General features: G+C 46.0%; 1 long non-coding RNA gene across 2 annotated transcripts; it reads left to right on the forward strand.

Moving 5' to 3' along the window:
• Positions 1-467: 467 nt before the first annotated feature.
• On the forward strand, positions 468-2,619 carry LOC102552414 (uncharacterized). Of its 2 annotated transcripts, none has more exons than XR_005493492.2 (3): positions 468-676; positions 1,497-1,699; positions 2,371-2,507. It is a non-coding gene; the product is annotated as an uncharacterized LOC102552414 (long non-coding RNA). The 2 variants fall into 2 exon arrangements; XR_005493491.2 differs by lacking the exon at positions 468-676 and adding an exon at positions 1,235-1,368 and having other exon boundaries at positions 2,371-2,619.
• Positions 2,620-10,787: the final 8,168 nt, after the last annotated feature.

Below are 10,787 nucleotides of genomic sequence, written 5' to 3' on the forward strand. Positions count from 1 at the left end.
AAGGGTAGCATCCCTGTATCTCTAGAAGGGAGGGAATGGCCCTGCAGGCTTTCTCAGGTGGCCAGATTAGCTGTCGGTCTTTAACTTCTGATACTGCAGAAGACGTTCTCCCTAAATTTCCTCTTCATCTCAGGTGTGGTACAACGTTCAGAAAATAGCCACATCTGTGGTTTAGATTGATCCTAGATTAACCTGTGAGACGGTTGGCTCATAGGGGTCAAAGGGTACTCAGGAAAGATCTCCCCTTTGCTTTCCCTCCATAGCCACTGAGCTAAATCCCCACCTGCTTCAGTGACCTTCTAGGTCGGTGTGGGCCATCTGCTCTGGGAAAGTTTGGGGGCTTCATCCGACCCAAAAGCCGGAGTCAGTTGGCTCCAGGGAAGGAAGCAATGTTACACAGCCTGATTGCCTTTCTGTACCGTTACTGCTGCTATTGGTAAGTGTCAACCGACTGAGGGAAGTTCTGTTTTACATGGAGTAGCGACCTTCACAACTGAATTCCACCTTGAGGCAAGGATCAGGAAGGAGTTTGTCTTTGGAGTCAGGGTCTCCCATGAACCCAGGCTGGCCCGGAACTTCCTACACAGCTGTAGAACGTTTGGACGTCAGACTCTCCTACCTAAACATCCTGATTGTAATGCTGCGATAACAGTGTGAGCCACCATGACTCATGGAGGTGGGTTTTTTTGTTTGTTTGTTTGTTTTTTAAGATCAATTACTCCTTCCAGAAATTGGCATGGGAGTTTTAGACATGAATCTCTCACCAGCTAGCATTAGTTCCATTCTGTACGATCCCTCCTTTTGGAGGCAGGCCTTGGCAGTTCTCTTCAGGAAGGAGGTAAGAACTTACTGGAAGAATACCTTCCTTGCCAGGCAGGCTGAAAAGATCTCGTAGCTCCATGAAGGCAGCCATAGAGTTGCCTCAGGTCTCCTCCCCAGAGAGGTCTCAAGCCCCGGGGGTTCACTCAGGTGCGTAGCTCCACTGTTAGCGGCTGCGTATTCTCTTAGCCCGTTCTGTTTAGCTTTGTTTGGCTTCCATGGGAACACAACTGTTTCTTTTCTCAGACCTCCCCTTATAACAGCTTGTCACCAACCCCGGAGCCTCATGCTGAGCCGAATTTGATGCACACAGATCTGTAAACATCCATCAGGGGCAAAGGAGCCCCTTTCATGAAGATGGTGACCCCATTCACTGCAGGGAATGCACGCCTTTCTTACCTCAAGACCCAAAGACATCATTTCCACTTGAAGTCAGCTTCTTTGCCCCAGCTGTCCTCAGATGTCCTACTGTTAAAACTTTGGTTAAAGTCTTTCCTGAAGATCTGGATAAGGGTGTGGCCAGCTCTTCATTAGGGTTGCCTAACCTAGGTATGTGCAAGCTCTTAGCTCTGATTCCCAGAACAGAAAAACAGTCAAACCATCCATCAGTCATTAATCAGCCTGTCTACCTCCCTCGCTTCTGAATCAAGCATGGTGGTGTATGCTTGTTTTCCCAGACTTGAGAGGCAGATGGCCAGCTCAAGACCTGGGTTACGTAGTGAGACCCTTTCGAAATCAGCCTCTCCGGGTGTCGTCTCTGAAGCTCGAGCAGCGGCTGTAGCTTTCACTACACGGTCCACCATGTCTGTGAATGCTTCATGTTACGGTTTGGTTCCCAGAAGATGGTTCCTACCAGGCCCAGCAGCAGCAGCAAACACAGGTACTGACTCTGAGAGAGAGAGAGAGAGAGAGAGAGAAAGAGAGAGAGAGAGAGAGAGAGAGAGAGAGAGAGAGAGAGAGAGGCTTTCAAGAAAGGAAGTATGTTCCCTCACGGAGACCTCAATACACGTAAGGTGGGCCCCGCTGTGTTACCACTTGATTTTCTTATTCTTTATTTTTTTTATTTTTCACAAATGAAGCAAAGGAGTCATGGGGCCATTGAGCTGACCAAAGTCATGTAGCAGTGAGTAAGAAGCCAGAACTTGACTCAGTTAATCCGCCCTTGATTCTCTATATGATGTGTCCTTTCAGTTGTTGACATTTTCCTTTTTTGAGACAGGGCCCCCCAGATCCCACTCATGCCACATTGCCCGACCCTGTAAATCAGACTTGTCATCCCACTTCAGATGAACAGGGTGACCTTGCCTGAGAAGCCTGTACGGTGCCGTGACAGATCCAGGTCTACTGGATGCTGGGCTTTCTTTGCCTTACCGAATAGAAACCATGGATTTAGTTAATGCTCTACTCAGCTAGCCGATCTCCTGAGGAGTATGTTTGCAGATCCTCTCAGGATTTTAGTATGCGTACAGGGAATTCTGGTGCTCAGTGCATGGGGAGAAGGTTTTTAATATCAAGATGTGTAAGAAGTGTTCCCTGCCCTTATGACTCTAGGGTAAACATGTGACCAGAAAGAGGTGCATTGATGTTGGGAGAGTTCGGCAAGCAAAGAGATGAAGTTGTATTTCAACGTGCTTCACACGATCCACACATGAAAACTCAGAGAGAGACTCAACATTCAGAGAGCTGGGGAGAGGGCTCAGCACGTCAGCATGAGAACTGGTCTTCCAGAAAAACACCCCTGTCAGGTGGTTCGCAACCGCCTGTAGCTCTAACCCCGGAGGAGTCCAACACTTCTGGCCTCTTCAGGAGCTAGCAAACACCTGCACACACCCACACATGGATGCACACATATTCACAGAACTAAAAATAATAAACCCTTTATAAATGTATATAGCTTAGCTTGTGTGTGTGTGTGTGTGTGTGTGTGTGTGTGTGTGTGTGTGTGTGTGGTATATGAGTCCATGCATGTAGGTGTGCACACCTGTGCACGTATACATAGAACACAGACTCGGGGTGCTCTGGTCTATTACTCTTCTCCCTTACGCTTATTTCTCCCAGACAGGGTTTCTCAGTGAACCTAGAGCTGAGCTGGTGGCGAGCAAACTCCACTGACGTCTTATCTCTCTCCTCCAGGCATACATGGGCACACTCAGCTTTTTATACAGTTGTTCAGAACCAAGCCCAGGGCCTCAGTGCTTACATTATTTGTGAAGGTTAATGTGTGTGTGTGGGGAGGGGTTAATGTGTGTGTGGGGGGGTAATGTATGTGTGGAGGGGTTAATGTGTGTGTGGGGGGTTTAATGTGTGTGTGGGGTTAATGTGTGTATGTGGGGTTAATGTGTGTGTGTGTGTGTGTGTGTGGTTTAATGTGTGTGTGTGGGGTTAATGTGTGTGTGTGGGGGTTTAATATGTGTGTGGGGGTTAATGTGTGTGTGTGTGGGGTTCCATAGAAGAGAATTTGTAGGTTTCACCACATTTTTTAGAAATTTAAAACTGCCTATCTGCCTGCCTGTCTGCCTGTCTGTTTCTCTCTGTCTGTCTGTCTGTCTGTCTGTCTGTCTATCTATCTATGTATCCATCTATCCGTCCATCCATGTATGTATGTATCTATCTATCCATCAATCCATCCTTCTATCCATCTGTCTATCCATCTATCCATCTATTTATCTGTCTATTGTGTGCATGTGGAAGTTGGAGGACAAGTCTTGGAGTTGGTAATTCTCCTTCCATCCTGTGGGTCCTGGCGGCAAGCACCTTTACCCGCTGAGCCTTCTCCCTGGATCTTACTGGATTCTTAGATTTCAATTGCATCTGTAAGTTAAGAACCACTAAAGTAATGCCTTGGAACTGTATCCACACATATAGCTATATAAATGTAACTGCAAACTAAAATATGTACACACATATTCCGAAAGACAGACAGACAGACAGACAGACAGACAGACACACACACACACACACACACACACACACACACACACACAGACACACACACGTTATGTTCTCATGGACACAGCTCTCACATGGACCAGAAGTATTCAGGAGGAAGCTTACCAGTTGTTAAGAATAACTACTGGGGGGGTTGGGGATTTAGCTCAGCGGTAGAGCGCTTGCCTAGCAAGTGCAAGGCCCTGGGTTCAGTCCTCAGCTCCGAAAAAAAAGAAAAAAACAAAGAATAACTACTGGGGGAAAAACTTTTTTTTAACCTAAAAATATTTATCTTTATTTTATGTGTATATGTACCTGCACATATGTATGTGTACCATGTACATACTAAGACCAGAGAAGGGTGTTAGGAAACTGGTGTTACCAACAGTTGTAAGCTACCGTGTGGGTGCTGGGAACCGAACCTAGGCCCTCTGGAAGAGCATCCAGTGCTCTTAGCAGCTGGACAATCTTTATAACACCACTACCCCCCCTTTTTTTCTTTAATAAAAGAAATTTCGTTTTTGCTCCATACAATTCTGTGCTGACTTAAAACTTTAAATCCTGTTGTTTGAGGAACATGTTCAACTTGATAATTAAAGCTTCAGAAAACCTGGCCATTCTACTTCCTCACAGGTAAGTAAGCCTCTCTCTAAGATGCTGCTAGGAGAGTTAAACTGTGCTGGGAAGCCTGGGAGGACAAGGATAACCCACTCGCCTGGTGCCGTGGAAGATCCGTTCATGCTGTACATTCTCCTCAGAGATGAGCTGTGGGTCTCCCTTCTCCCGGGGGTCATTGGCCCAGGAAGATGAAGGGCGTATTGGTGAATAACAGGGTGCACACGGCCCATTAGCACCAACGGTAATAACGACACACCAAAACCAGCTTCAGGGAGACACATCAACTTTACTTGGGGTGATTCACGGGTTATATAGTTTTGGGGAAGGGGAATAGAAATATCCAGGGTGGGCAAAGATCGCTGGCTGAAAGCTAAGATCTCAGGGTGCTTTTGGTACCTCATTAGCATGGGGAAGCATTTCAGGAATCCCAGGTGCTAGCTGAACCGGTTCTTATTGGGAGAAAGGAAGCTGACTTTGTAATGTAACCAAGGCCACGGGCATTCTGCAGGTGTAGGTGTGGGGTCTAGGGTCCTCCAGGTTGAAAAGAGGAAAGCCCACTGCCAAAGGGAGTCCACCTCAGCTCCAAGCTCAGGAGGCTATCTGGACAGTGCAAGACCTCAGCAGCAGGGTAACCGTGGGTGACTGAGTGGGAAGTAAGACCCAGGCCATCACAAATAGAACCAGGCTGTATACAAATCAACAGGAGCCTCAAGCACAGTCAGATCTGATATGGACACAGCATGCAAATGCAGTGGGCTCACGCCAGGCCCTGGGTGTCAGGAGACATGTTGTGCTCACATGGGAATTTGCAGGTCCCTGGCAACAGTTGGTTTTTTGACTGGTCAGTGGCTGCCCAGGGGGACACAAGCAGGACTTGGAGGATTCTCAGAGAAGAAATGGAGGACAGGGAGAAAGAGAATCACCAGGGCAGAAGGAAGGAAGAAAATACAAACATGAGAGTTATGGAAGACAGAGAAGCAACCACGTAAAAATCAAGGAAGAGCAGCCCCAGGGGCCACTCCCTCGACTGGGTCTGGGGTAGCAGAGATAAAGTATAGATTTTAGAAAGTGCTAACTCAGGAATACCAGAGGGGAATGTGTGCTAGCCTCGGGAGGTTTGGAAGTGTTCAGTCATTGCGCTAGTTAAGATGTGTGTGTGCGTGTGTGTTTGTTTGTTTGTTTGTGAGTGTATGTATGTGAGTGTGAGTGTGTGAGTGTGTGTGTGAATGTGTGTGTGAATGTATATGTGAGTGTGTGAGTGTGTGAGTGTGTGAATGTTTGTGTGAGTGTGTGTGAGTGTGAGTATGTGTGTGAGTGTGTGAGTGTGAGTATGTGTGTGAGTGCATGTGAGTGTGAGTATTGTGTGAGTGTGAGTGTGTTAGTGTGTGTGAGTGTGTGAGTGTGGGAGTGTGTGTGAGTGTGAGTATGTGTGTGAGTGTGAGTATGTGAGTGTGAGTATGTGTGAGTGTGTGTGAGTGTGTGAGTATGAGTATGTGAGTGTGTGTGTATGTGTGTGTGAGTATGAGTGTGTGAGTGTGTGTGTATGTGTGTGAGTGTGTGTGAGTGTGTGAGTGTGAGTATGTGTGAGAGTGTGTGAGTGTGTGAGTATGAGTATGTGAGTGTGTGTGTGTGTGTGTGTGTGTGTGTGTGTGCGTGCGGGCCTTCCATTGGAGAATCCAGAGCTCTTGGGTGGGAGCAGAGATATGAGTGCATCCACTGGGAGCACAGTATCTAGACACAGTGAGCAAGGACATGGTTTTGTTTTATAATCACGTTTTTGCCAAGGCCCTGACACAAAAAGAGACAGAAGGCAGCAGTTGTGAATGCCTTCCTGGTCACCCTGCGTGCCCTTGTACAAGTCTGTTGCCCTGTCTATCCAGATGTTTCCTCATTTTTGACAGGATGTTAAAATAGCTTCTGTCAGTTTCAACATCAGTCACTCTGAGATCTGTGCCAATTCATAGCCCTGGCTATAGATAGAATACAAATCACACAAAACCTTCTAATGTCTTTAATATAAAAGCAGTTGCCTGATAGTGGTGGTGTATACCTTTAGTCCCAGTGATCAGGAGGCAGAGGCAGGCAGATATGAGTTTGAGGCCACTTTGGTCTACAGAGCGAGTTCCAGAACAGCCAGGGCTACACAGAGAACCCTTGAGGAGGAGGAGGAGGAGGAGGAGGAGGAGGAGGAGGAGGAGGAGGAGGAGGAGGAGGAGGAGGAGGAGGAGGAGGTGGCGGCAATAGTTATATAGCATGGAGGACCTGAGTTTGGTTCTGAACAACTGCATAAAAAGTTGAGTATACCCATGTATAGCTGGAGGGTAGAAACAAGAAGGTCAGTGGAGTTTGCTCACCACCAGCCCAGCTCTAGGTTCACTGAGAAACCCTGTCTGGGAGAAATAAGCTTTAGGGAGAAGAGTAATAGACCAGAGCAGTCCGAGTCTGTGTTCTATGTATACATGCACAGGTGTGCACATGTACACACATGGACTCATATATCACACACACACACACACACACACACATACACACACACAATAAATTATAAAGATTTATTAATTACGTGTAAGTTTCATATTTAATCATCTGGTCATGCGCCACCTTGTAATTTATTCTGATACTTCTGTCCCGGGCTTGTAAACAGTGTCAGTTGGCACCCTTATCTTACAGGAAACAGATGAGGGCGGTTCCTTTGCACAAAAGCTAGCTTGGAGTTTCATACATCTGTGATGCAGTCAGGGACAACAATGGCACCTCCATATGAGCGGGAATCAGTTAAACTCTGAGGAAACGGCTATTTCTCAAATTCGGGGGTTGACTAGAGTCAGCTTAAGCTAACGGTTAGTTCTGTTTAGATTCACGTTTCTGTTGCAAAACCCCATCTAAAACTTCTCGTCTGTAGTGGTGGGCAGCTAAGACTTAAGGTAGCACCCATCCTGCCTTAAGGCACAGCATCCCTTGGGAGGGGTCCGATTGTTCCTCAGCTAACCCTGGGTCCCTTCTCACTAGTCCAGATATTAACTATGCATGCCACAAGAGATTTTCTCTCTGTCAACATTCGTGTTCCATTAACTTCTATTTATATTCCATTCTCCATCTTCCAGCCCGTTCTAAAGAAAGAACTCAAGGATGAACAGCTTGACATGATGTCAGCTGTTTGAGACTGTAGGTGCTCACACCAAGCCTCTGAGACAGTTTTTAAAAGGCGGCTGCGATTTTAAGAGACATTAGAGAAAGGGAAGGCTACAGTGACGGAATTTGGTCCTTGGCTGATAAAACTGGTATGAACCAGAGCTTCCAAGATCAGTTAGACCTGTAAGAGTAGGGTCCTACAAGCCTTCATTCACCTCCATACGGAACTACCAAAGCCTTGCAAGACAGGGCTTTCTGACTTGATTCTGGAGGCTAACTGCCTGGGATTCTAATAGATAGGTGTTTCGATGACTATTATCGAAGCGGGGATGATTCCACGAACCCTGGTTCTGGCTACAGTCATTTTTATTTTATCTCCCAGGTCCTAATCTCCAGATGGTTTTAGAATTTCTGATGTAGAAAACCTAGTAGGCTCTCTGAGACCTCCTGCTACTGTTCTTGGCCTGTTCCTCATTGGGAATGAGTGCCCCTTACAAAACAACTGTTCTAGAAAATACACAAAGAGGATAATTAGCAGTTATCCAGAAGGGAGTGGATCCCTTATGTTGTCTGGAGAAAGCCGCAGGCTGCCTTTCAAAAAGGCTCTAGCAGTGTTCTTCCAAGCCCTACAACTACACACTTTGCTTCCAAAAAATGAAGAATCACATTTTCTGGATTCTTCTTGCTATCCGTGTATGTTTGGCTGACAGGTCATTTAACTGTTTTTTGTTTTGTTTTTTTAGTATGCATCTATACTATGCATTTATAGAATTTTATAGAATAATATAGTTTATGATGGCTTATGCTTAAATATCAGTAATTATAAGATATACCTTATCCAAAACATTTTTATTCAGAAATATGTAATATGAGATATGGATACCATCTTCACAAACCACTTTTCTTTCCTAAAAAATGTATTTTAGAATGCATTTTCGATATGCATTAACAGCAGTTTTCCTGACGACCCAGAGTTTGGAGAACTAATTTTTTAAACCCCACACCGCTTACATGGTTCTTACTTGCAATAGCGTGACTCAGCAAAACAATATGCAGGTGTGAACGGTTCTTTCTTGCTTCCGCAGATCTTCATGGCTTGCGAGTCAGCACTAGTGAGGCAGCTATGGTCCTGTCTCAGCCTGGCTTCGAGCAACATTCTTACCCTTCTTTCACAGCAGGACACATTGTCCAAATTCTCGACCAGGAGGGAGTGCCTAGGAAGAGAAGGTGCCTGCATAGCTTTCTCTTCCAAACCACTCCCTTTATCTGGATGTACTCCATGATTTCAGGATGTTTTCTGGGGGGGCTCTTGGGGGCTTCATCTAAAGTCTTCTGGACGTTGTTTCCAAAAAGCCAGTGCTTTTAGATGGGCTGTCGGAAGCTTTGAAAACATCTCTAAGTTGATTTAGAAGGAAGAATTTCCAGAAGACCTGGGGTAGACTCATGAGAGCTGGAGTGCTATTACCACAGGCAAGAGAACAAACAGCATTTCAGAAGCATAACGCAAAGGAAACTAAGATTTCATTAGGATCACATGACAAAAACATTCGACAAGGACTAAAGCCTTCTGCTGCAATATCCTTGCCATGTGGTAACTGCCTGCACTGGTGGTCCTAGATATGCCCCCTAAAGGCTGTGGGTTGAAGGTTTGATCTTCTGCCTGTGGTGCTGATGGGAGACAGTACTGTTAGGAAGTGGCAGAAGGAATTTAGGTCAGCAGGGACACACCCTTGAAGGAGCCAGGAAGTCTGTTTCTTTCCAATCTCTCAGAGCTTCCTACCTGCAGGAGGTGTGTAATTTGGATTCACTGCTTTGCCTCTCCTTGGGGTCCAAAACAAGGGAACCAAGTAACCATGGCCTGAACCCTCCAAAACGGTGAGCCAAGATGAACCTTTCTCCTGAACTAGTGATGCCTCAAGCATTTTGCCTCAATAAAGGAAAGACCATTAAGATACTCCTACTAGAACAGTAGTCGTCATAATAGTCCCTTTCTTTCTCTGAATATACATGCACATTTGTAAGTTTTTGAGTGCATCTATGGTCTAGTATGTGTGCACATACATGTGGAGGCCAGAAGTTGATGTTGGGTGTCTTTCTCGTGTGTGTGTGTGTGTGTGTATGCACTGTGAGAAAGGCACTTGCTGCCATGTGTGACAGTCTGAGTTCAAACCCTAGAATCCACAGTATGGAAGGAGAGAACTAAATTTCCTTGTTTTCTGCCCTCTACAGGTATTCTGTAGCATGTGCTTTAACACACACACACACACACACACACACAGAATATGAATGTAATTTTTTTTTTTTGGTTCTTTTTTTCGGAGCTGGGGACCGAACCCAGGGCCTTGCGCTTCCTAGGTAAGCGCTCTACCACTGAGCTAAATCCCCAGCCCCATGAATGTAATTTTTAAAAAGTGGTGTATCCTTACTTAGATCAACCCCAACCTCTAGATTTACACCACACCTATCCGACTACATCAGTCAGCCCCAGAAGAATCTCACTAGGTTCAGGTTAAATCTTGTCCAGGTAGACAGGTTCAACTTCACTGAAGCTTAGAACCCACACCGGTGAGCTCCGCCTGCACGACTGGAATGCTCCCCTCATTTTCTGAGGGGAGATATCAAGCACATTATATGACACACCACGTGTCATGTGTGGATTACTAACAGCTCTCCCACAAACAAACAGCAGACAGCTGTTGGAAAGAATGCCAAAGTGTCAATTCTATTGACTCTGAGGTGACCCCGCCCCACCTCCTCGCACTCTAAATGAGTGCTTTACCAAAGAGCTGTGTGTGAAGGACCCTAGGGGGCTTTCGCCAGCCTTATACCCATCCACCTCAGGTCAAGGCTAGGCCACGTTCCATTCTTCACCCACAGGAACACTCTTGAGTAGAAAGTTCTCAGAATGTATTGACTGATGCTTGCTAGCCAATAGATTCAAAGGTCAATATGCTTAGTCGAAGTTTAAACTGTAACCTTGTTGGTGTAACCTGTACCCCCTAAAAAAAATATAAAAACTGCTTGTTATAGCCATTCAGGGTCGCCTTCTAATCACTCTCCTCGAGGGACTGATTGAGGGTTGACCCCGATGCGCCAGAAAATAAAGCTCTTGTGTTTGCATCGAACTCTGTTCTCATGGCTCACTTGGGGGGTCTCCCGGTAGTTAAGACTCACTTCGAGTCTTACATTTGATGCATTGGCCAGGAAGCAAGACCCCTTATGAGGTGGCTAGGAATGGTGGTCGGTCTGAGGAACATCTTGAGCTTGATGGCAGGTACCATGGTTGTCAG

The sequence above is a fragment of the Rattus norvegicus genome, chromosome 14 (genome assembly GCF_036323735.1).
Source record: "Rattus norvegicus strain BN/NHsdMcwi chromosome 14, GRCr8, whole genome shotgun sequence".
Classification (NCBI taxonomy): Eukaryota; Metazoa; Chordata; class Mammalia; order Rodentia; family Muridae; genus Rattus; species Rattus norvegicus.